A 14,683-nucleotide genomic window follows, 5' to 3' on the forward strand; every position below is an offset into this window, starting at 1 on the left:
CGGGTTCAAATCCCGGACGGACCCGAGTTTTTGCAGAAGTAATTTGGTGACTATTCAAATGCTACGAGTTAAATTGTAGGACTACGAGATGAGCATGTTTCAGTGTCATACTTCGTCCGTTGGTCTAGGGGTATGATACTCGCTTCGGGTGTGAGTGGTCCCGGGTTCAAATCCCGGACGGACCCGAGTTTTTGCAGAGGTAATTTAGTGACTATTTAAATGCAACTAACTACAGAGTAGGCCTATGAGTTGAGCATGTTTTATTTCATACATGGTCCGTTGGTCTAGGGGTATGATTCTCGCTTTGGGTGCGAGTGGTCCCGGGGTCAAATCCCGGACGGACCCGTGTTTTTGCAGAAGTAATTTGGTGACTATTTAAATGTAACTAGTTAAATTGTAGGACTACGAGCTGAGAATGTTTCAGTGTCATACTTCGTCCGTTGGTCTAGGGGTATGATACTCGCTTCGGGTGTGAGTGGTCCCGGGTTCAAATCCCGGACGGACCCGAGTTTTTGCAGAGGTAATTTAGTGACTATTTAAATGCAACTAACTACAGGGTAGGCCTATGAGTTGAGCATGTTTTATTTCATACATGGTCCGTTGGTCTAGGGGTATGATACTCGCTTTGGGTGTGAGTGGTCCCGGGTTCAAATCTCGGACGGACCCGAGTTTTTGCAGAGGTAATTTAGTGACTATTTAAATGCAACTAACTACAGGGTAGGCCTATGAGTTGAGCATGTTCTATTTCATACATGGTCCGTTGGTCTAGGGGTATGTTACTCGCTTCGGGTGTGAGTGGTCCCGGGTTCAAATCCCGGACGGACCCGAGTTTTTGCAGAAGTAATTTGGTGACTTTTCAAATGCTACGAGTTAAATTGTAGGACTACGAGATGAGCATGTTTCAGTGTCATACTTCGTCCGTTGGTCTAGGGGTATGATACTTGCTTAGGGTGCGAGTGGTCCCGGGTTCAAATCCCGGACGGACCCGAGTTTTGCAGAAGTAATTTGGTGACTATTTAAATGTAACTAGTTAAATTGTAGGACTACGAGCTGAGCATGTTTCAGTTTCATACTTCGTCCGTTGGTCTAGGGGTATGATACTCGCTTCGGGTGTGAGTGGTCCCGGGTTCAAATACCGGACGGACCCGAGTTTTTGCAGAGGTAATTTAGTGACTATTTAAATGCAACTAACTACAGGGTAGGCCTATGAGTTGAGCATGTTTTATTTCATACATGGTCCGTTGGTCTAGGGGTATGATACTCGCTTTGGGTGTGAGTGGTCCCGGGTTCAAATCTCGGACGGACCCGAGTTTTTGCAGAGGTAATTTAGTGACTATTTAAATGCAACTAACTACAGGGTAGGCCTATGAGTTGAGCATGTTCTATTTCATACATGGTCCGTTGGTCTAGGGGTATGTTACTCGCTTCGGGTGTGAGTGGTCCCGGGTTCAAATCCCGGACGGACCCGAGTTTTTGCAGAGGTAATTTAGTGACTATTTAAATGCAACTAACTACAGGGTAGGCCTATGAGTTGAGCATGTTTTATTTCATACATGGTACGTTGGTCTAGGGGTATGATTCTCGCTTTGGGTGCGAGTGGTCCCGGGGTCAAATCCCGGACGGACCCGTGTTTTTGCAGAAGTAATTTGGTCACTATTTAAATGTAACTAGTTAAATTGTAGGACTACGAGCTGAGCATGTTTCAGTGTCATACTTCGTCCGTTGGTCTAGGGGTATGATACTCGCTTCGGGTGTGAGTGGTCCCGGGTTCAAATCCCGGACGGACCCGAGTTTTTGCAGAGGTAGTTTAGTGACTATTTAAATGCAACTAACTACAGGGTAGGCCTATGAGTTGAGCATGTTTTATTTCATACATGGTCCGTTGGTCTAGGGGCATGATACTCGCTTTGGGTGTGAGTGGTCCCGGGTTCAAATCCCGGACGGACAAGAGTTTTTGCAGAGGTAATTTAGTGACTATTTAAATTCAACTAACTACAGGGTAGGCCTATGAGTTGAGCATGTTCTATTTCAAACATGGTCCGTTGGTCTAGGGGTATGATACTCGCTTTGGGTGCGAGTGGTCCCGGGTTCAAATCCCGGACGGACCCGAGTTTTTGCAGAAGTAATTTGGTGACTATTCAAATGCTACGAGTTAAATTGTAGGACTACGAGATGAGCATGTTTCAGTGTCATACTTCGTCCGTTGGTCTAGGGGTATGATACTCGCTTAGGGTGCGAGTGGTCCCGGGTTCAAATCCCGGACGGACCCGAGTTTTGCAGAAGTAATTTGGTGACTATTTAAATGTAACTAGTTAAATTGTAGGACTACGAGCTGAGCATGTTTCAGTTTCATACTTCGTCCGTTGGTCTAGGGGTATGATAATCGCTTCGGGTGTGAGTGGTCCCGGGTTCAAATACCGGACGGACCCGAGTTTTTGCAGAGGTAATTTAGTGACTATTTAAATGCAACTAACTACAGGGTAGGCCTATGAGTTGAGCATGTTTTATTTCATACATGGTCCGTTGGTCTAGGGGTATGATACTCGCTTTGGGTGTGAGTGGTCCCGGGTTCAAATCCCGGACGAACCCGAGTTTTTGCAGAGGTAATTTAGTGACTATTTAAATGCAACTAACTACAGGGTAGGCCTATGAGTTGAGCATGTTCTATTTCATACATGGTCCGTTGGTCTAGGGGTATGATACTCGCTTTGGGTGCGAGTGGTCCCGGGTTCAAATCCCGGACGGACCCGAGTTTTTGCAGAAGTAATTTGGTGACTATTCAAATGCTACGAGTTAAATTGTAGGACTACGAGATGAGCATGTTTCAGTGTCATACTTCGTCCGTTGGTCTAGGGGTATGATACTCGCTTAGGGTGCGAGTGGTCCCGGGTTCAAATCCCGGACCGACCCGAGTTTTTGCAGAGGTAATTTAGTGACTATTTAAATGCAACTAACTACAGGGTAGGCCTATGAGTTGAGCATGTTTTATTTCATACATGGTCCGTTGGTCTAGGGGTATGATACTCGCTTTGGGTGTGAGTGGTCCCGGGTTCAATTCCCGGACGGACCCGAGTTTTTGCAGAGGTAATTTAGTGACTATTTAAATGCAACTAGTTATATTGTAGGCCTACGAGTTGAGCATGTTTCAGTGTCATACATGGTCCGTTGGTCAAGGGGTATGATACTCGCCTCGGGTGTGAGTGGTCCCGGGTTCAAATCCCGGACGGACCCGAGTTTTTGCAGAGGTAATTTAGTGACTATTTAAATGCAACTAACTACAGGGTAGGCCTATGAGTTGAGCATGTTTTATTTCTTACATGGTCCGTTGGTCTAGGGGTATGATACTCGCTTTGGGTGCGAGTGGTCCCGGGTTCAAATCCCGGACGGACCCGAGTTTTTGCAGAAGTAATTTGGTGACTATTCAAATGCAACGAGTTAAATTGTAGGACTACGAGTTGAGCATGTTTCAGTGTCATACATGGTCCGTTGGTCTAGGGGTATGATACTCGCTTCGGGTGTGAGTGGTCCTGGGTTCAAATCCTGGACGGACCCGAGGTTTGCAGAAGTAATTTGGTGACTATTTAAATGCAACTAGTTAAATTGTAGGACTACGAGTTGAGAATGTCTCGCTGTCATACATGATCCGTTGGTTTTGGGGTATGTTACTCGCTTCGGGTGTGAGTGGTCCCGGGTTCAAATCCCGGACGGACCCGAGTTTTGCAGAAGTAATTTGGTGACTATTTAAATGTAACTAGTTAAATAGTAGGACTACGAGTTGAGCATGTTTCAGTGTCATATTTCGTCCGTTGGTTTAGGGGTATGATACTCGCTTTGGGTGCGAGTGGTCCCGGGTTCAAATCCCGGACGGACCCGAGTTTTTGCAGAAGTAATTTGGTGACTATTCAAATGCTACGAGTTAAATTGTAGGACTACGAGATGAGCATGTTTCAGTGTCATACTTCGTCCGTTGGTCTAGGGGTATGATACTCGCTTCGGGTGTGAGTGGTCCCGGGTTCAAATCCCGGACGGACCCGAGTTTTTGCAGAGGTAATTTAGTGACTATTTAAATGCAACTAACTACAGGGTAGGCCTATGAGTTGAGCATGTTTTATTTCATACATGGTCCGTTGGTCTAGGGGTATGATTCTCGCTTTGGGTGCGAGTGGTCCCGGGGTCAAATCCCGGACGGACCCGTGTTTTTGCAGAAGTAATTTGGTGACTATTTAAATGTAACTAGTTAAATTAAAGGACTACGAGCTGAGCCTGTTTCAGTGTCATACTTCGTCCGTTGGTCTAGGGGTATGATACTCGCTTCGGGTGTGAGTGGTCCCGGGTTCAAATCCCGGACGGACCCGAGTTTTTGCAGAGGTAATTTAGTGACTATTTAAATGCAACTAACTACAGGGTAGGCCTATGAGTTGAGCATGTTTTATTTCATACATGGTCCGTTGGTCTAGGGGTATGATACTCGCTTTGGGTGTGAGTGGTCCCGGGTTCAAATCCCGGACGGACCCGAGTTTTTGCAGAGGTAATTTAGTGACTATTTAAATGCAACTAACTACAGGGTAGGCCTATGAGTTGAGCATGTTCTATTTCAAACATGGTCCGTTGGTCTAGGGGTATGATACTCGCTTTGGGTGCGAGTGGTCCCGGGTTCAAATCCCGAACGGACCCGAGTTTTTGCAGAAGTAATTTGGTGACTATTCAAATGCTACGAGTTAAATTGTAGGACTACGAGATGAGCATGTTTCAGTGTCATACTTCGTCCGTTGGTCTAGGGGTATGATACTCGCCTAGGGTGCGAGTGGTCCCGGGTTCAAATCCCGGACGGACCCGAGTTTTTGCAGAGGTAATTTAGTGACTATTTAAATGCAACTAACTACAGTGTAGGCCTATGAGTTGAGCATGTTTTATTTCATACATGGTCCGTTGGTCTAGGGGTATGATACTCGCTTTGGGTGTGCGTGGTCCCGGGTTCAATTCCCGGACGGACCCGAGTTTTTGCAGAGGTAATTTAGTGACTATTTAAATGCAACTAGTTATATTGTAGGCCTACGAGTTGAGCATGTTTCAGTGTCATACATGGTCCGTTGGTCTAGGGGTATGATACTCGCTTCGGGTGTGAGTGGTCCCGGGTTCAAATCCCGGACGGACCCGAGTTTTTGCAGAGGTAATTTAGTGACTATTCAAATGCTACGAGTTAAATTGTAGGACTACGAGATGAGCATGTTTCAGTGTCATACTTCGTCCGTTGGTCTAGGGGTATGATACTCGCTTAGGGTGCGAGTGGTCCCGGGTTCAAATCCCGGACCGACCCGAGTTTTTGCAGAGGTAATTTAGTGACTATTTAAATGCAACTAACTACAGGGTAGGCCTATGAGTTGAGCATGTTTTATTTCATACATGGTCCGTTGGTCTAGGGGTATGATACTCGCTTTGGGTGTGAGTGGTCCCGGGTTCAATTCCCGGACGGACCCGAGTTTTTGCAGAGGTAATTTAGTGACTATTTAAATGCAACTAGTTATATTGTAGGCCTACGAGTTGAGCATGTTTCAGTGTCATACATGGTCCGTTGGTCTAGGGGTATGATACTCGCATCGGGTGTGAGTGGTCCCGGGTTCAAATCCCGGACGGACCCGAGTTTTTGCAGAGGTAATTTAGTGACTATTTAAATGCAACTAACTACAGGGTAGGCCTATGAGTTGAGCATGTTCTATTTCAAACATGGTCCGTTGGTCTAGGGGTATGATACTCGCTTTGGGTGCGAGTGGTCCCGGGTTCAAATCCCGAACGGACCCGAGTTTTTGCAGAAGTAATTTGGTGACTATTCAAATGCTACGAGTTAAATTGTAGGACTACGAGATGAGCATGTTTCAGTGTCATACTTCGTCCGTTGGTCTAGGGGTATGATACTCGCTTAGGGTGCGAGTGGTCCCGGGTTCAAATCCCGGACGGACCCGAGTTTTTGCAGAGGTAATTTAGTGACTATTTAAATGCAACTAACTACAGTGTAGGCCTATGAGTTGAGCATGTTTTATTTCATACATGGTCCGTTGGTCTAGGGGTATGATACTCGCTTTGGGTGTGCGTGGTCCCGGGTTCAATTCCCGGACGGACCCGAGTTTTTGCAGAGGTAATTTAGTGACTATTTAAATGCAACTAGTTATATTGTAGGCCTACGAGTTGAGCATGTTTCAGTGTCATACATGGTCCGTTGGTCTAGGGGTATGATACTCGCTTCGGGTGTGAGTGGTCCCGGGTTCAAATCCCGGACGGACCCGAGTTTTTGCAGAGGTAATTTAGTGACTATTCAAATGCTACGAGTTAAATTGTAGGACTACGAGATGAGCATGTTTCAGTGTCATACTTCGTCCGTTGGTCTAGGGGTATGATACTCGCTTAGGGTGCGAGTGGTCCCGGGTTCAAATCCCGAACCGACCCGAGTTTTTGCAGAGGTAATTTAGTGACTATTTAAATGCAACTAACTACAGGGTAGGCCTATGAGTTGAGCATGTTTTATTTCATACATGGTCCGTTGGTCTAGGGGTATGATACTCGCTTTGGGTGTGAGTGGTCCCGGGTTCAATTCCCGGACGGACCCGAGTTTTTGCAGAGGTAATTTAGTGACTATTTAAATGCAACTAGTTATATTGTAGGCCTACGAGTTGAGCATGTTTCAGTGTCATACATGGTAATTGGTCTAGGGGTATGATACTCGCATCGGGTGTGAGTGGTCCCGGGTTCAAATCCCGGACGGACCCGAGTTTTTGCAGAGGTAATTTAGTGACTATTTAAATGCAACTAACTACAGGGTAGGCCTATGAGTTGAGCATGTTCTATTTCAAACATGGTCCGTTGGTCTAGGGGTATGATACTCGCTTTGGGTGCGAGTGGTCCCGGGTTCAAATCCCGGACGGACCCGAGTTTTTGCAGAAGTAATTTGGTGACTATTCAAATGATACGAGTTAAATTGTAGGACTACGAGATGAGCATGTTTCAGTGTCATACTTCGTCCGTTGGTCTAGGGGTATGATACTCGCTTAGGGTGCGAGTGGTCCCGGGTTCAAATCCCGGACGGACCCGAGTTTTTGCAGAGGTAATTTAGTGACTATTTAAATGCAACTAACTACAGGGTAGGCCTATGAGTTGAGCATGTTTTATTTCATACATGGTCCGTTGGTCTAGGGGTATGATACTCGCTTTGGGTGTGCGTGGTCCCGGGTTCATTTCCCGGACGGACCCGAGTTTTTGCAGAGGTAATTTAGTGACTATTTAAATGCAACTAGTTATATTGTAGGCCTACGAGTTGAGCATGTTTCAGTGTCATACATGGTCCGTTGGTCTAGGGGTATGAACCTCGCTTCGGGTGTGAGTGGTCCCGGGTTCAAATCCCGGACGGACCCGAGTTTTTGCAGAGGTAATTTAGTGACTATTCAAATGCTACGAGTTAAATTGTAGGACTACGAGATGAGCATGTTTCAGTGTCATACTTCGTCCGTTGGTCTAGGGGTATGATACTCGCTTAGGGTGCGAGTGGTCCCGGGTTCAAATCCCGGACCGACCCGAGTTTTTGCAGAGGTAATTTAGTGACTATTTAAATGCAACTAACTACAGGGTAGGCCTATGAGTTGAGCATGTTTTATTTCATACATGGTCCGTTGGTCTAGGGGTATGATACTCGCTTTGGGTGTGAGTGGTCCCGGGTTCAATTCCCGGACGGACCCGAGTTTTTGCAGAGGTAATTTAGTGACTATTTAAATGCAACTAGTTATATTGTAGGCCTACGAGTTGAGCATGTTTCAGTGTCATACATGGTCCGTTGGTCTAGGGGTATGATACTCGCATCGGGTGTGAGTGGTCCCGGGTTCAAATCCCGGACGGACCCGAGTTTTTGCAGAGGTAATTTAGTGACTATTTAAATGCAACTAACTACAGGGTAGGCCTATGAGTTGAGCATGTTTTATTTCTTACATGGTCCGTTGGTCTAGGGGTATGATACTCGCTTCGGGTGTGAGTGGTCCCGGGTTCAAATCCCGGACGGACCCGAGTTTTTGCAGAGGTAATTTAGTGACTATTTAAATGCAACTAACTACAGGGTAGGCCTATGAGTTGAGCATGTTTTATTTCATACATGGTCCGTTGGTCTAGGGGTATGATACTCGCTTTGGGTGTGCGTGGTCCCGGGTTCAATTCCCGGACGGACCCGAGTTTTTGCAGAGGTAATTTAGTGAGTATTTAAATGCAACTAGTTATATTGTAGGCCTACGAGTTGAGCATGTTTCAGTGTCATACATGGTCCGTTGGCCTAGGGGTATGATACTCGCTTCGGGTGTGAGTGGTCCCGGGTTCAAATCCCGGACGGACCCGAGTTTTTGCAGAGGTAATTTAGTGACTATTTAAATGCAACTAACTACAGGGTAGGCCTATGAGTTGAGCATGTCTTATTTCATACATGGTCCGTTGGTCTAGGGGTATGATACTCGCTTTGGGTGTGAGTGGTCCCGGGTTCAAATCCCGGACGGACCCGAGTTTTTGCAGAGGTAATTTAGTGACTATTTAAATGCAACTAAATACAGGGTAGGCCTATGAGTTGAGCATGTTCTATTTCATACATGGTCCGTTGGTCTAGGGGTATGATACTCGCTTTGGGTGCGTGTGGTCCCGGGTTCAAATCCCGGACGGACCCGAGTTTTTGCAGAAGTAATATGGTGACTATTCAAATGCTACGAGTTAAATGGTAGGACTACGAGATGAGCATGTTTCAGTGTCATACTTCGTCCGTTGGTCTAGGGGTATGATACTCGCTTAGGGTGCGAGTGGTCCCGGGTTCAAATCCCGGACGGACCCGAGTTTTGCAGAAGTAATTTGGTGACTATTTAAATGTAACTAGTTAAATTGTAGGAATACGAGCTGAGCATGTTTCAGTGTCATACTTCGTCCGTTGGTCTAGGGGTATGATACTCGCTTCGGGTGTGAGTGGTCCCGGGTTGAAATCCCGGACGGACCCGAGTTTTTGCAGAGGTAATTTAGTGACTATTTAAATGCAACTATTTATATTGTAGGCCTACGAGTTGAGCATGTTTCAGTGTCATACATGGTCCGTTGGTCTAGGGGTATGATACTCGTTTCGGGTGTGAGTGGTCCCGGGTTCAAATCCCGGACGGACCCGAGTTTTTGCAGAGGTAATTTAGTGACTATTTAAATGCAACTAGTTATATTGTAGGCCTACGAGTTGAGCATGTTTCAGTGTCATACATGGTCCGTTGGTCTAGGGGTATGATACTCGCTTCGGGTGTGAGTGGTCCCGGGTTCAATTCCCGGACGGACCCGAGTTTTTGCAGAGGTAATTTAGTGACTATTTAAATGCAACTAACTACAGGGTAGGCCTATGAGTTGAGCATGTTTTATTTCATACATGGTCCGTTGGTCTAGGGGTATGATACTCGCTTTGGGTGTGAGTGGTCCCGGGTTCAATTCCCGGACGGACCCGAGTTTTTGCAGAGGTAATTTAGTGACTATTTAAATGCAACTAACTACAGGGTAGGCCTATGAGTTGAGCATGTTATATTTCATACATGGTCCGTTGGGCTAGGGGTATGGTACTCGCTTAGGGTGCGAGTGGTCCCGGGTTCAAATCCCGGACGGACCCGAGTTTTTGCAGAGGTAATTTAGTGACAATTTAAATGCAACTAACTACAGGGTAGGCCTATGAGTTGAGCATGTTATATTTCATACATGGTCCGTTGGGCTAGGGGTATGGTACTCGCTTAGGGTGCGAGTGGTCCCGGGTTCAAATCCCGGACGGACCCGAGTTTTTGCAGAAGTAATTTGGTGACTATTCAAATGCAACGAGTTAAATTGTAGGACTACGAGTTGAGCATGTTTCAGTGTCATACATGGTCCGTTGGTCTAGGGGTATGATACTCGCTTCGGGTGTGAGTGGTCCCGGGTTCAAATCCTGGACGGACCCGAGGTTTGCAGAAGTAATTTGGTGACTATTTAAATGCAACTAGTTAAATTGTAGGACTACGAGTTGAGAATGTCTCGCTGTCATACATGATCCGTTGGTTTAGGGGTATGTTACTCGCTTCGGGTGTGAGTGGTCCCGGGTTCAAATCCCGGGCGGACCCGAGTTTTGCAGAAGTAATTTGGTGACTATTTAAATGTAACTAGTTAAATAGTAGGACTACGAGTTGAGCATGTTTCAGGTTCATATTTCGTCCGTTGGTTTAGGGGTATGATACTCGCTTTGGGTGCGAGTGGTCCCGGGTTCAAATCCCGGACGGACCCGAGTTTTTGCAGAAGTAATTTGGTGACTATTCAAATGCTACGAGTTAAATTGTAGGACTACGAGATGAGCATGTTTCAGTGTCATACTTCGTCCGTTGGTCTAGGGGTATGATACTCGCTTCGGGTGTGAGTGGTCCCGGGTTCAAATCCCGGACGGACCCGAGTTTTTGCAGAGGTAATTTAGTGACTATTTAAATGCAACTAACTACAGGGTAGGCCTATGAGTTGAGCATGTTTTATTTCATACATGGTCCGTTGGTCTAGGGGTATGATTCTCGCTTTGGGTGCGAGTGGTCCCGGGGTCAAATCCCGGACGGACCCGTGTTTTTGCAGAAGTAATTTGGTGACTATTTAAATGTAACTAGTTAAATAGTAGGACTACGAGTTGAGCATGTTTTAGGGTCATATTTCGTCCGTTGGTTTAGGGGTATGATACTCGCTTCGGGTGTGAGTAGTCCCGGGTTCAAATCCCGGACGGACCCGAGTTTTGCAGAAGAAATTTGGTGACTATTTAAATGCAACGAGTTATATTGTAGGCCTACAAGTGTAGCATGTTTCAGTGTCATACATGGTCCGTTGGTCTAGGGGTATGGTATTCGCTTCGGGTGTGAGTGGTCCCGGGTTCAAATCCCGGACGGACCCGAGTTTTTGCAGAAGTAATATGGTGACTATTCAAATGCTACGAGTTAAATTGTAGGACTACGAGATGAGTATGTTTCAGTGTCATACTTCGTCCGTTGGTCTAGGGGTATGATACTCGCTTAGGGTGCGAGTGGTCCCGGGTTCAAATCCCGGACGGACCCGAGTTTTGCAGAAGTAATTTGGTGACTATTTAAATGTAACTAGTTAAATTGTAGGAATACGAGCTGAGCATGTTTCAGTGTCATACTTCGTCCGTTGGTCTAGGGGTATGATACTCGCTTCGGGTGTGAGTGGTCCCGGGTTGAAATCCCGGACGGACCCGAGTTTTTGCAGAGGTAATTTAGTGACTATTTAAATGCAACTAGTTATATTGTAGGCCTACGAGTTGAGCATGTTTCAGTGTCATACATGGTCCGTTGGTCTAGGGGTATGATACTCGTTTCGGGTGTGAGTGGTCCCGGGTTCAAATCCCGGACGGACCCGAGTTTTTGCAGAGGTAATTTAGTGACTATTTAAATGCAACTATTTATATTGTAGGCCTACGAGTTGAGCATGTTTCCGTGTTATACATGGTCCGTTGGTCTAGGGGTATGATACTCGCTTCGGGTGTGAGTGGTCCCGGGTTCAATTCCCGGACGGACCCGAGTTTTTGCAGAGGTAATTTAGTGACTATTTAAATGCAACTAACTACAGGGTAGGCCTATGAGTTGAGCATGTTTTATTTCATACATGGTCCGTTGGTCTAGGGGTATGATACTCGCTTTGGGTGTGAGTGGTCCCGGGTTCAAATCCCGGACGGACCCGAGTTTTTGCAGAGGTAATTTAGTGACTATTTAAATGCAACTAACTACAGGGTAGGCCTATGAGTTGAGCATGTTCTATTTCATACATGGTCCGTTGGTCTAGGGGTATGATACTCGCTTTGGGTGCGAGTGGTCCCGGGTTCAAATCCCGGACGGACCCGAGTTTTTGCAGAGGTAATTTAGTGACTATTTAAATGCAACTAACTACAGAGTAGGCCTATGAGTTGAGCATGTTATATTTCATACATGGTCCGTTGGGCTAGGGGTATGGTACTCGCTTAGGGTGCGAGTGGTCCCGGGTTCAAATCCCGGACGGACCCGAGTTTTTGCAGAAGTAATTTGGTGACTATTCAAATGCAACGAGTTAAATTGTAGGACTACGAGTTGAGCATGTTTCAGTGTCATACATGGTCCGTTGGTCTAGGAGTATGATACTCGCTTCGAGTGTGAGTGGTCCCGGGTTCAAATTCCGGACGGACCCGAGTTTTGCAGAAGTAATTTGGTGACTATTTAAATGTAACTAGTTAAATAGTAGGACTACGAGTTGAGCATGTTTTAGGGTCATATTTCGTCCGTTGGTTTAGGGGTATGATACTCGCTTCGGGTGTGAGTAGTCCCGGGTTCAAATCCCGGACGGACCCGAGTTTTGCAGAAGTAATTTGGTGACTATTTAAATGCAACGAGTTATATTGTAGGCCTACAAGTGTAGCATGTTTCAGTGTCATACATGGTCCGTTGGTCTAGGGGTATGGTATTCGCTTCGGGTGTGAGTGGTCCCGGGTTCAAATCCCGGACGGACCCGAGTTTTTGCAGAAGTAATTTGGTGACTATTTAAATGCAACTAGTTAAATTGTAGGACTACGAGTTGAGAATGTCTCGCTGTCATACATGATCCGTTGGTTTTGGGGTATGTTACTCGCTTCGGGTGTGAGTGGTCCCGGGTTCAAATCCCGGACGGACCCGAGTTTTGCAGAAGTAATTTGGTGACTATTTAAATGTAACTAGTTAAATAGTAGGATTACGAGTTGAGCATGTTTCAGTGTCATACTTCGTCCGTTGGTCTAGGGGTATGATACTCGCTTAGGGTGCGAGTGGTCCCGGGTTCAAATCCCGGACGGACCCGAGTTTTGCAGAAGTAATTTGGTGACTATTTAAATGTAACTAGTTAAATTGTAGGAATACGAGCTGAGCATGTTTCAGTGTCATACTTCGTCCGTTGGTCTAGGGGTATGATACTCGCTTCGGGTGTGAGTGGTCCCGGGTTGAAATCCCGGACGGACCCGAGTTTTTGCAGAGGTAATTTAGTGACTATTTAAATGCAACTATTTATATTGTAGGCCTACGAGTTGAGCATGTTTCAGTGTCATACATGGTCCGTTGGTCTAGGGGTATGATACTCGTTTCGGGTGTGAGTGGTCCCGGGTTCAAATCCCGGACGGACCCGAGTTTTTGCAGAGGTAATTTAGTGACTATTTAAATGCAACTAGTTATATTGTAGGCCTACGAGATGAGCATGTTTCAGTGTCATACATGGTCCGTTGGTCTAGGGGTATGATACTCGCTTCGGGTGTGAGTGGTCCCGGGTTCAATTCCCGGACGGACCCGAGTTTTTGCAGAGGTAATTTAGTGACTATTTAAATGCAACTAACTACAGGGTAGGCCTATGAGTTGAGCATGTTTTATTTCATACATGGTCCGTTGGTCTAGGGGTATGATACTCGCTTTGGGTGTGAGTGGTCCCGGGTTCAATTCCCGGACGGACCCGAGTTTTTGCAGAGGTAATTTAGTGACTATTTAAATGCAACTAACTACAGGGTAGGCCTATGAGTTGAGCATGTTATATTTCATACATGGTCCGTTGGGCTAGGGGTATGGTACTCGCTTAGGGTGCGAGTGGTCCCGGGTTCAAATCCCGGACGGACCCGAGTTTTTGCAGAGGTAATTTAGTGACAATTTAAATGCAACTAACTACAGGGTAGGCCTATGAGTTGAGCATGTTATATTTCATACATGGTCCGTTGGGCTAGGGGTATGGTACTCGCTTAGGGTGCGAGTGGTCCCGGGTTCAAATCCCGGACGGACCCGAGTTTTTGCAGAAGTAATTTGGTGACTATTCAAATGCAACGAGTTAAATTGTAGGACTACGAGTTGAGCATGTTTCAGTGTCATACATGGTCCGTTGGTCTAGGGGTATGATACTCGCTTCGGGTGTGAGTGGTCCCGGGTTCAAATCCTGGACGGACCCGAGGTTTGCAGAAGTAATTTGGTGACTATTTAAATGCAACTAGTTAAATTGTAGGACTACGAGTTGAGAATGTCTCGCTGTCATACATGATCCGTTGGTTTTGGGGTATGTTACTCGCTTCGGGTGTGAGTGGTCCCGGGTTCAAATCCCGGACGGACCCGAGTTTTGCAGAAGTAATTTGGTGACTATTTAAATGTAACTAGTTAAATAGTAGGACTACGAGTTGAGCATGTTTCAGGTTCATATTTCGTCCGTTGGTTTAGGGGTATGATACTCGCTTTGGGTGCGAGTGGTCCCGGGTTCAAATCCCGGACGGACCCGAGTTTTTGCAGAAGTAATTTGGTGACTATTCAAATGCTACGAGTTAAATTGTAGGACTACGAGATGAGCATGTTTCAGTGTCATACTTCGTCCGTTGGTCTAGGGGTATGATACTCGCTTCGGGTGTGAGTGGTCCCGGGTTCAAATCCCGGACGGACCCGAGTTTTTGCAGAGGTAATTTAGTGACTATTTAAATGCAACTAACTACAGGGTAGGCCTATGAGTTGAGCATGTTTTATTTCATACATGGTCCGTTGGTCTAGGGGTATGATTCTCGCTTTGGGTGCGAGTGGTCCCGGGGTCAAATCCCGGACGGACCCGTGTTTTTGCAGAAGTAATTTGGTGACTATTTAAATGTAACTAGTTAAATAGTAGGACTACG

General features: G+C 46.2%; 56 non-coding genes across 56 annotated transcripts; all 56 read left to right on the forward strand.

Moving 5' to 3' along the window:
* The first annotated feature begins 113 nt into the window (after positions 1-113).
* TRNAP-CGG (transfer RNA proline (anticodon CGG)) lies at positions 114-187 on the forward strand. The gene has a single exon. It is a non-coding gene; the product is annotated as a tRNA-Pro (tRNA).
* A 247-nt stretch (positions 188-434) lies between these two features.
* On the forward strand, positions 435-508 carry TRNAP-CGG (transfer RNA proline (anticodon CGG)). Its single transcript has one exon. It is a non-coding gene; the product is annotated as a tRNA-Pro (tRNA).
* Positions 509-754: 246 nt separating this feature from the next.
* Positions 755-826, forward strand: TRNAP-CGG (transfer RNA proline (anticodon CGG)). Its single transcript has one exon. It is a non-coding gene; the product is annotated as a tRNA-Pro (tRNA).
* Positions 827-915: 89 nt separating this feature from the next.
* On the forward strand, positions 916-989 carry TRNAP-AGG (transfer RNA proline (anticodon AGG)). The gene has a single exon. It is a non-coding gene; the product is annotated as a tRNA-Pro (tRNA).
* A 406-nt stretch (positions 990-1,395) lies between these two features.
* Positions 1,396-1,467, forward strand: TRNAP-CGG (transfer RNA proline (anticodon CGG)). The gene has a single exon. It is a non-coding gene; the product is annotated as a tRNA-Pro (tRNA).
* A 249-nt stretch (positions 1,468-1,716) lies between these two features.
* TRNAP-CGG (transfer RNA proline (anticodon CGG)) lies at positions 1,717-1,790 on the forward strand. The gene has a single exon. It is a non-coding gene; the product is annotated as a tRNA-Pro (tRNA).
* A 246-nt stretch (positions 1,791-2,036) lies between these two features.
* TRNAP-UGG (transfer RNA proline (anticodon UGG)) lies at positions 2,037-2,108 on the forward strand. Its single transcript has one exon. It is a non-coding gene; the product is annotated as a tRNA-Pro (tRNA).
* An 89-nt stretch (positions 2,109-2,197) lies between these two features.
* TRNAP-AGG (transfer RNA proline (anticodon AGG)) lies at positions 2,198-2,271 on the forward strand. Its single transcript has one exon. It is a non-coding gene; the product is annotated as a tRNA-Pro (tRNA).
* Positions 2,272-2,677: 406 nt separating this feature from the next.
* On the forward strand, positions 2,678-2,749 carry TRNAP-UGG (transfer RNA proline (anticodon UGG)). Its single transcript has one exon. It is a non-coding gene; the product is annotated as a tRNA-Pro (tRNA).
* A 249-nt stretch (positions 2,750-2,998) lies between these two features.
* TRNAP-UGG (transfer RNA proline (anticodon UGG)) lies at positions 2,999-3,070 on the forward strand. The gene has a single exon. It is a non-coding gene; the product is annotated as a tRNA-Pro (tRNA).
* Positions 3,071-3,159: 89 nt separating this feature from the next.
* Positions 3,160-3,231, forward strand: TRNAP-CGG (transfer RNA proline (anticodon CGG)). Its single transcript has one exon. It is a non-coding gene; the product is annotated as a tRNA-Pro (tRNA).
* An 88-nt stretch (positions 3,232-3,319) lies between these two features.
* TRNAP-UGG (transfer RNA proline (anticodon UGG)) lies at positions 3,320-3,391 on the forward strand. Its single transcript has one exon. It is a non-coding gene; the product is annotated as a tRNA-Pro (tRNA).
* An 89-nt stretch (positions 3,392-3,480) lies between these two features.
* TRNAP-CGG (transfer RNA proline (anticodon CGG)) lies at positions 3,481-3,552 on the forward strand. Its single transcript has one exon. It is a non-coding gene; the product is annotated as a tRNA-Pro (tRNA).
* Positions 3,553-3,961: 409 nt separating this feature from the next.
* TRNAP-CGG (transfer RNA proline (anticodon CGG)) lies at positions 3,962-4,035 on the forward strand. The gene has a single exon. It is a non-coding gene; the product is annotated as a tRNA-Pro (tRNA).
* Positions 4,036-4,282: 247 nt separating this feature from the next.
* On the forward strand, positions 4,283-4,356 carry TRNAP-CGG (transfer RNA proline (anticodon CGG)). The gene has a single exon. It is a non-coding gene; the product is annotated as a tRNA-Pro (tRNA).
* An 86-nt stretch (positions 4,357-4,442) lies between these two features.
* On the forward strand, positions 4,443-4,514 carry TRNAP-UGG (transfer RNA proline (anticodon UGG)). Its single transcript has one exon. It is a non-coding gene; the product is annotated as a tRNA-Pro (tRNA).
* Positions 4,515-4,602: 88 nt separating this feature from the next.
* TRNAP-UGG (transfer RNA proline (anticodon UGG)) lies at positions 4,603-4,674 on the forward strand. Its single transcript has one exon. It is a non-coding gene; the product is annotated as a tRNA-Pro (tRNA).
* Positions 4,675-4,763: 89 nt separating this feature from the next.
* Positions 4,764-4,837, forward strand: TRNAP-AGG (transfer RNA proline (anticodon AGG)). Its single transcript has one exon. It is a non-coding gene; the product is annotated as a tRNA-Pro (tRNA).
* A 247-nt stretch (positions 4,838-5,084) lies between these two features.
* On the forward strand, positions 5,085-5,156 carry TRNAP-CGG (transfer RNA proline (anticodon CGG)). The gene has a single exon. It is a non-coding gene; the product is annotated as a tRNA-Pro (tRNA).
* Positions 5,157-5,405: 249 nt separating this feature from the next.
* Positions 5,406-5,477, forward strand: TRNAP-UGG (transfer RNA proline (anticodon UGG)). Its single transcript has one exon. It is a non-coding gene; the product is annotated as a tRNA-Pro (tRNA).
* An 89-nt stretch (positions 5,478-5,566) lies between these two features.
* Positions 5,567-5,638, forward strand: TRNAP-CGG (transfer RNA proline (anticodon CGG)). The gene has a single exon. It is a non-coding gene; the product is annotated as a tRNA-Pro (tRNA).
* An 88-nt stretch (positions 5,639-5,726) lies between these two features.
* TRNAP-UGG (transfer RNA proline (anticodon UGG)) lies at positions 5,727-5,798 on the forward strand. Its single transcript has one exon. It is a non-coding gene; the product is annotated as a tRNA-Pro (tRNA).
* Positions 5,799-5,887: 89 nt separating this feature from the next.
* Positions 5,888-5,961, forward strand: TRNAP-AGG (transfer RNA proline (anticodon AGG)). The gene has a single exon. It is a non-coding gene; the product is annotated as a tRNA-Pro (tRNA).
* Positions 5,962-6,208: 247 nt separating this feature from the next.
* Positions 6,209-6,280, forward strand: TRNAP-CGG (transfer RNA proline (anticodon CGG)). The gene has a single exon. It is a non-coding gene; the product is annotated as a tRNA-Pro (tRNA).
* A 249-nt stretch (positions 6,281-6,529) lies between these two features.
* TRNAP-UGG (transfer RNA proline (anticodon UGG)) lies at positions 6,530-6,601 on the forward strand. Its single transcript has one exon. It is a non-coding gene; the product is annotated as a tRNA-Pro (tRNA).
* Positions 6,602-6,849: 248 nt separating this feature from the next.
* TRNAP-UGG (transfer RNA proline (anticodon UGG)) lies at positions 6,850-6,921 on the forward strand. The gene has a single exon. It is a non-coding gene; the product is annotated as a tRNA-Pro (tRNA).
* Positions 6,922-7,010: 89 nt separating this feature from the next.
* Positions 7,011-7,084, forward strand: TRNAP-AGG (transfer RNA proline (anticodon AGG)). Its single transcript has one exon. It is a non-coding gene; the product is annotated as a tRNA-Pro (tRNA).
* Positions 7,085-7,652: 568 nt separating this feature from the next.
* TRNAP-UGG (transfer RNA proline (anticodon UGG)) lies at positions 7,653-7,724 on the forward strand. Its single transcript has one exon. It is a non-coding gene; the product is annotated as a tRNA-Pro (tRNA).
* An 89-nt stretch (positions 7,725-7,813) lies between these two features.
* TRNAP-CGG (transfer RNA proline (anticodon CGG)) lies at positions 7,814-7,885 on the forward strand. Its single transcript has one exon. It is a non-coding gene; the product is annotated as a tRNA-Pro (tRNA).
* Positions 7,886-7,973: 88 nt separating this feature from the next.
* Positions 7,974-8,045, forward strand: TRNAP-CGG (transfer RNA proline (anticodon CGG)). The gene has a single exon. It is a non-coding gene; the product is annotated as a tRNA-Pro (tRNA).
* A 249-nt stretch (positions 8,046-8,294) lies between these two features.
* On the forward strand, positions 8,295-8,366 carry TRNAP-CGG (transfer RNA proline (anticodon CGG)). The gene has a single exon. It is a non-coding gene; the product is annotated as a tRNA-Pro (tRNA).
* Positions 8,367-8,454: 88 nt separating this feature from the next.
* TRNAP-UGG (transfer RNA proline (anticodon UGG)) lies at positions 8,455-8,526 on the forward strand. The gene has a single exon. It is a non-coding gene; the product is annotated as a tRNA-Pro (tRNA).
* Positions 8,527-8,775: 249 nt separating this feature from the next.
* TRNAP-AGG (transfer RNA proline (anticodon AGG)) lies at positions 8,776-8,849 on the forward strand. Its single transcript has one exon. It is a non-coding gene; the product is annotated as a tRNA-Pro (tRNA).
* Positions 8,850-9,096: 247 nt separating this feature from the next.
* TRNAP-CGG (transfer RNA proline (anticodon CGG)) lies at positions 9,097-9,168 on the forward strand. Its single transcript has one exon. It is a non-coding gene; the product is annotated as a tRNA-Pro (tRNA).
* An 89-nt stretch (positions 9,169-9,257) lies between these two features.
* On the forward strand, positions 9,258-9,329 carry TRNAP-CGG (transfer RNA proline (anticodon CGG)). Its single transcript has one exon. It is a non-coding gene; the product is annotated as a tRNA-Pro (tRNA).
* Positions 9,330-9,417: 88 nt separating this feature from the next.
* TRNAP-UGG (transfer RNA proline (anticodon UGG)) lies at positions 9,418-9,489 on the forward strand. The gene has a single exon. It is a non-coding gene; the product is annotated as a tRNA-Pro (tRNA).
* An 88-nt stretch (positions 9,490-9,577) lies between these two features.
* TRNAP-AGG (transfer RNA proline (anticodon AGG)) lies at positions 9,578-9,649 on the forward strand. Its single transcript has one exon. It is a non-coding gene; the product is annotated as a tRNA-Pro (tRNA).
* An 88-nt stretch (positions 9,650-9,737) lies between these two features.
* TRNAP-AGG (transfer RNA proline (anticodon AGG)) lies at positions 9,738-9,809 on the forward strand. The gene has a single exon. It is a non-coding gene; the product is annotated as a tRNA-Pro (tRNA).
* Positions 9,810-9,898: 89 nt separating this feature from the next.
* Positions 9,899-9,970, forward strand: TRNAP-CGG (transfer RNA proline (anticodon CGG)). Its single transcript has one exon. It is a non-coding gene; the product is annotated as a tRNA-Pro (tRNA).
* Positions 9,971-10,379: 409 nt separating this feature from the next.
* Positions 10,380-10,453, forward strand: TRNAP-CGG (transfer RNA proline (anticodon CGG)). Its single transcript has one exon. It is a non-coding gene; the product is annotated as a tRNA-Pro (tRNA).
* Positions 10,454-10,860: 407 nt separating this feature from the next.
* TRNAP-CGG (transfer RNA proline (anticodon CGG)) lies at positions 10,861-10,932 on the forward strand. Its single transcript has one exon. It is a non-coding gene; the product is annotated as a tRNA-Pro (tRNA).
* An 89-nt stretch (positions 10,933-11,021) lies between these two features.
* Positions 11,022-11,095, forward strand: TRNAP-AGG (transfer RNA proline (anticodon AGG)). The gene has a single exon. It is a non-coding gene; the product is annotated as a tRNA-Pro (tRNA).
* A 247-nt stretch (positions 11,096-11,342) lies between these two features.
* Positions 11,343-11,414, forward strand: TRNAP-CGG (transfer RNA proline (anticodon CGG)). Its single transcript has one exon. It is a non-coding gene; the product is annotated as a tRNA-Pro (tRNA).
* Positions 11,415-11,503: 89 nt separating this feature from the next.
* TRNAP-CGG (transfer RNA proline (anticodon CGG)) lies at positions 11,504-11,575 on the forward strand. The gene has a single exon. It is a non-coding gene; the product is annotated as a tRNA-Pro (tRNA).
* Positions 11,576-11,663: 88 nt separating this feature from the next.
* TRNAP-UGG (transfer RNA proline (anticodon UGG)) lies at positions 11,664-11,735 on the forward strand. Its single transcript has one exon. It is a non-coding gene; the product is annotated as a tRNA-Pro (tRNA).
* An 88-nt stretch (positions 11,736-11,823) lies between these two features.
* TRNAP-UGG (transfer RNA proline (anticodon UGG)) lies at positions 11,824-11,895 on the forward strand. Its single transcript has one exon. It is a non-coding gene; the product is annotated as a tRNA-Pro (tRNA).
* Positions 11,896-11,983: 88 nt separating this feature from the next.
* On the forward strand, positions 11,984-12,055 carry TRNAP-AGG (transfer RNA proline (anticodon AGG)). The gene has a single exon. It is a non-coding gene; the product is annotated as a tRNA-Pro (tRNA).
* A 409-nt stretch (positions 12,056-12,464) lies between these two features.
* Positions 12,465-12,536, forward strand: TRNAP-CGG (transfer RNA proline (anticodon CGG)). The gene has a single exon. It is a non-coding gene; the product is annotated as a tRNA-Pro (tRNA).
* Positions 12,537-12,785: 249 nt separating this feature from the next.
* Positions 12,786-12,859, forward strand: TRNAP-AGG (transfer RNA proline (anticodon AGG)). The gene has a single exon. It is a non-coding gene; the product is annotated as a tRNA-Pro (tRNA).
* Positions 12,860-13,106: 247 nt separating this feature from the next.
* On the forward strand, positions 13,107-13,178 carry TRNAP-CGG (transfer RNA proline (anticodon CGG)). The gene has a single exon. It is a non-coding gene; the product is annotated as a tRNA-Pro (tRNA).
* An 89-nt stretch (positions 13,179-13,267) lies between these two features.
* Positions 13,268-13,339, forward strand: TRNAP-CGG (transfer RNA proline (anticodon CGG)). Its single transcript has one exon. It is a non-coding gene; the product is annotated as a tRNA-Pro (tRNA).
* An 88-nt stretch (positions 13,340-13,427) lies between these two features.
* TRNAP-UGG (transfer RNA proline (anticodon UGG)) lies at positions 13,428-13,499 on the forward strand. The gene has a single exon. It is a non-coding gene; the product is annotated as a tRNA-Pro (tRNA).
* An 88-nt stretch (positions 13,500-13,587) lies between these two features.
* Positions 13,588-13,659, forward strand: TRNAP-AGG (transfer RNA proline (anticodon AGG)). The gene has a single exon. It is a non-coding gene; the product is annotated as a tRNA-Pro (tRNA).
* Positions 13,660-13,747: 88 nt separating this feature from the next.
* Positions 13,748-13,819, forward strand: TRNAP-AGG (transfer RNA proline (anticodon AGG)). Its single transcript has one exon. It is a non-coding gene; the product is annotated as a tRNA-Pro (tRNA).
* An 89-nt stretch (positions 13,820-13,908) lies between these two features.
* On the forward strand, positions 13,909-13,980 carry TRNAP-CGG (transfer RNA proline (anticodon CGG)). Its single transcript has one exon. It is a non-coding gene; the product is annotated as a tRNA-Pro (tRNA).
* A 409-nt stretch (positions 13,981-14,389) lies between these two features.
* Positions 14,390-14,463, forward strand: TRNAP-CGG (transfer RNA proline (anticodon CGG)). The gene has a single exon. It is a non-coding gene; the product is annotated as a tRNA-Pro (tRNA).
* The last annotated feature ends 220 nt before the right edge of the window (positions 14,464-14,683 follow it).

Source organism: Phalangium opilio, unplaced genomic scaffold (genome assembly GCF_054372755.1).
Source record: "Phalangium opilio isolate 3A_F unplaced genomic scaffold, DU_Popi_V2 ptg000094l_1, whole genome shotgun sequence".
Classification (NCBI taxonomy): Eukaryota; Metazoa; Arthropoda; class Arachnida; order Opiliones; family Phalangiidae; genus Phalangium; species Phalangium opilio.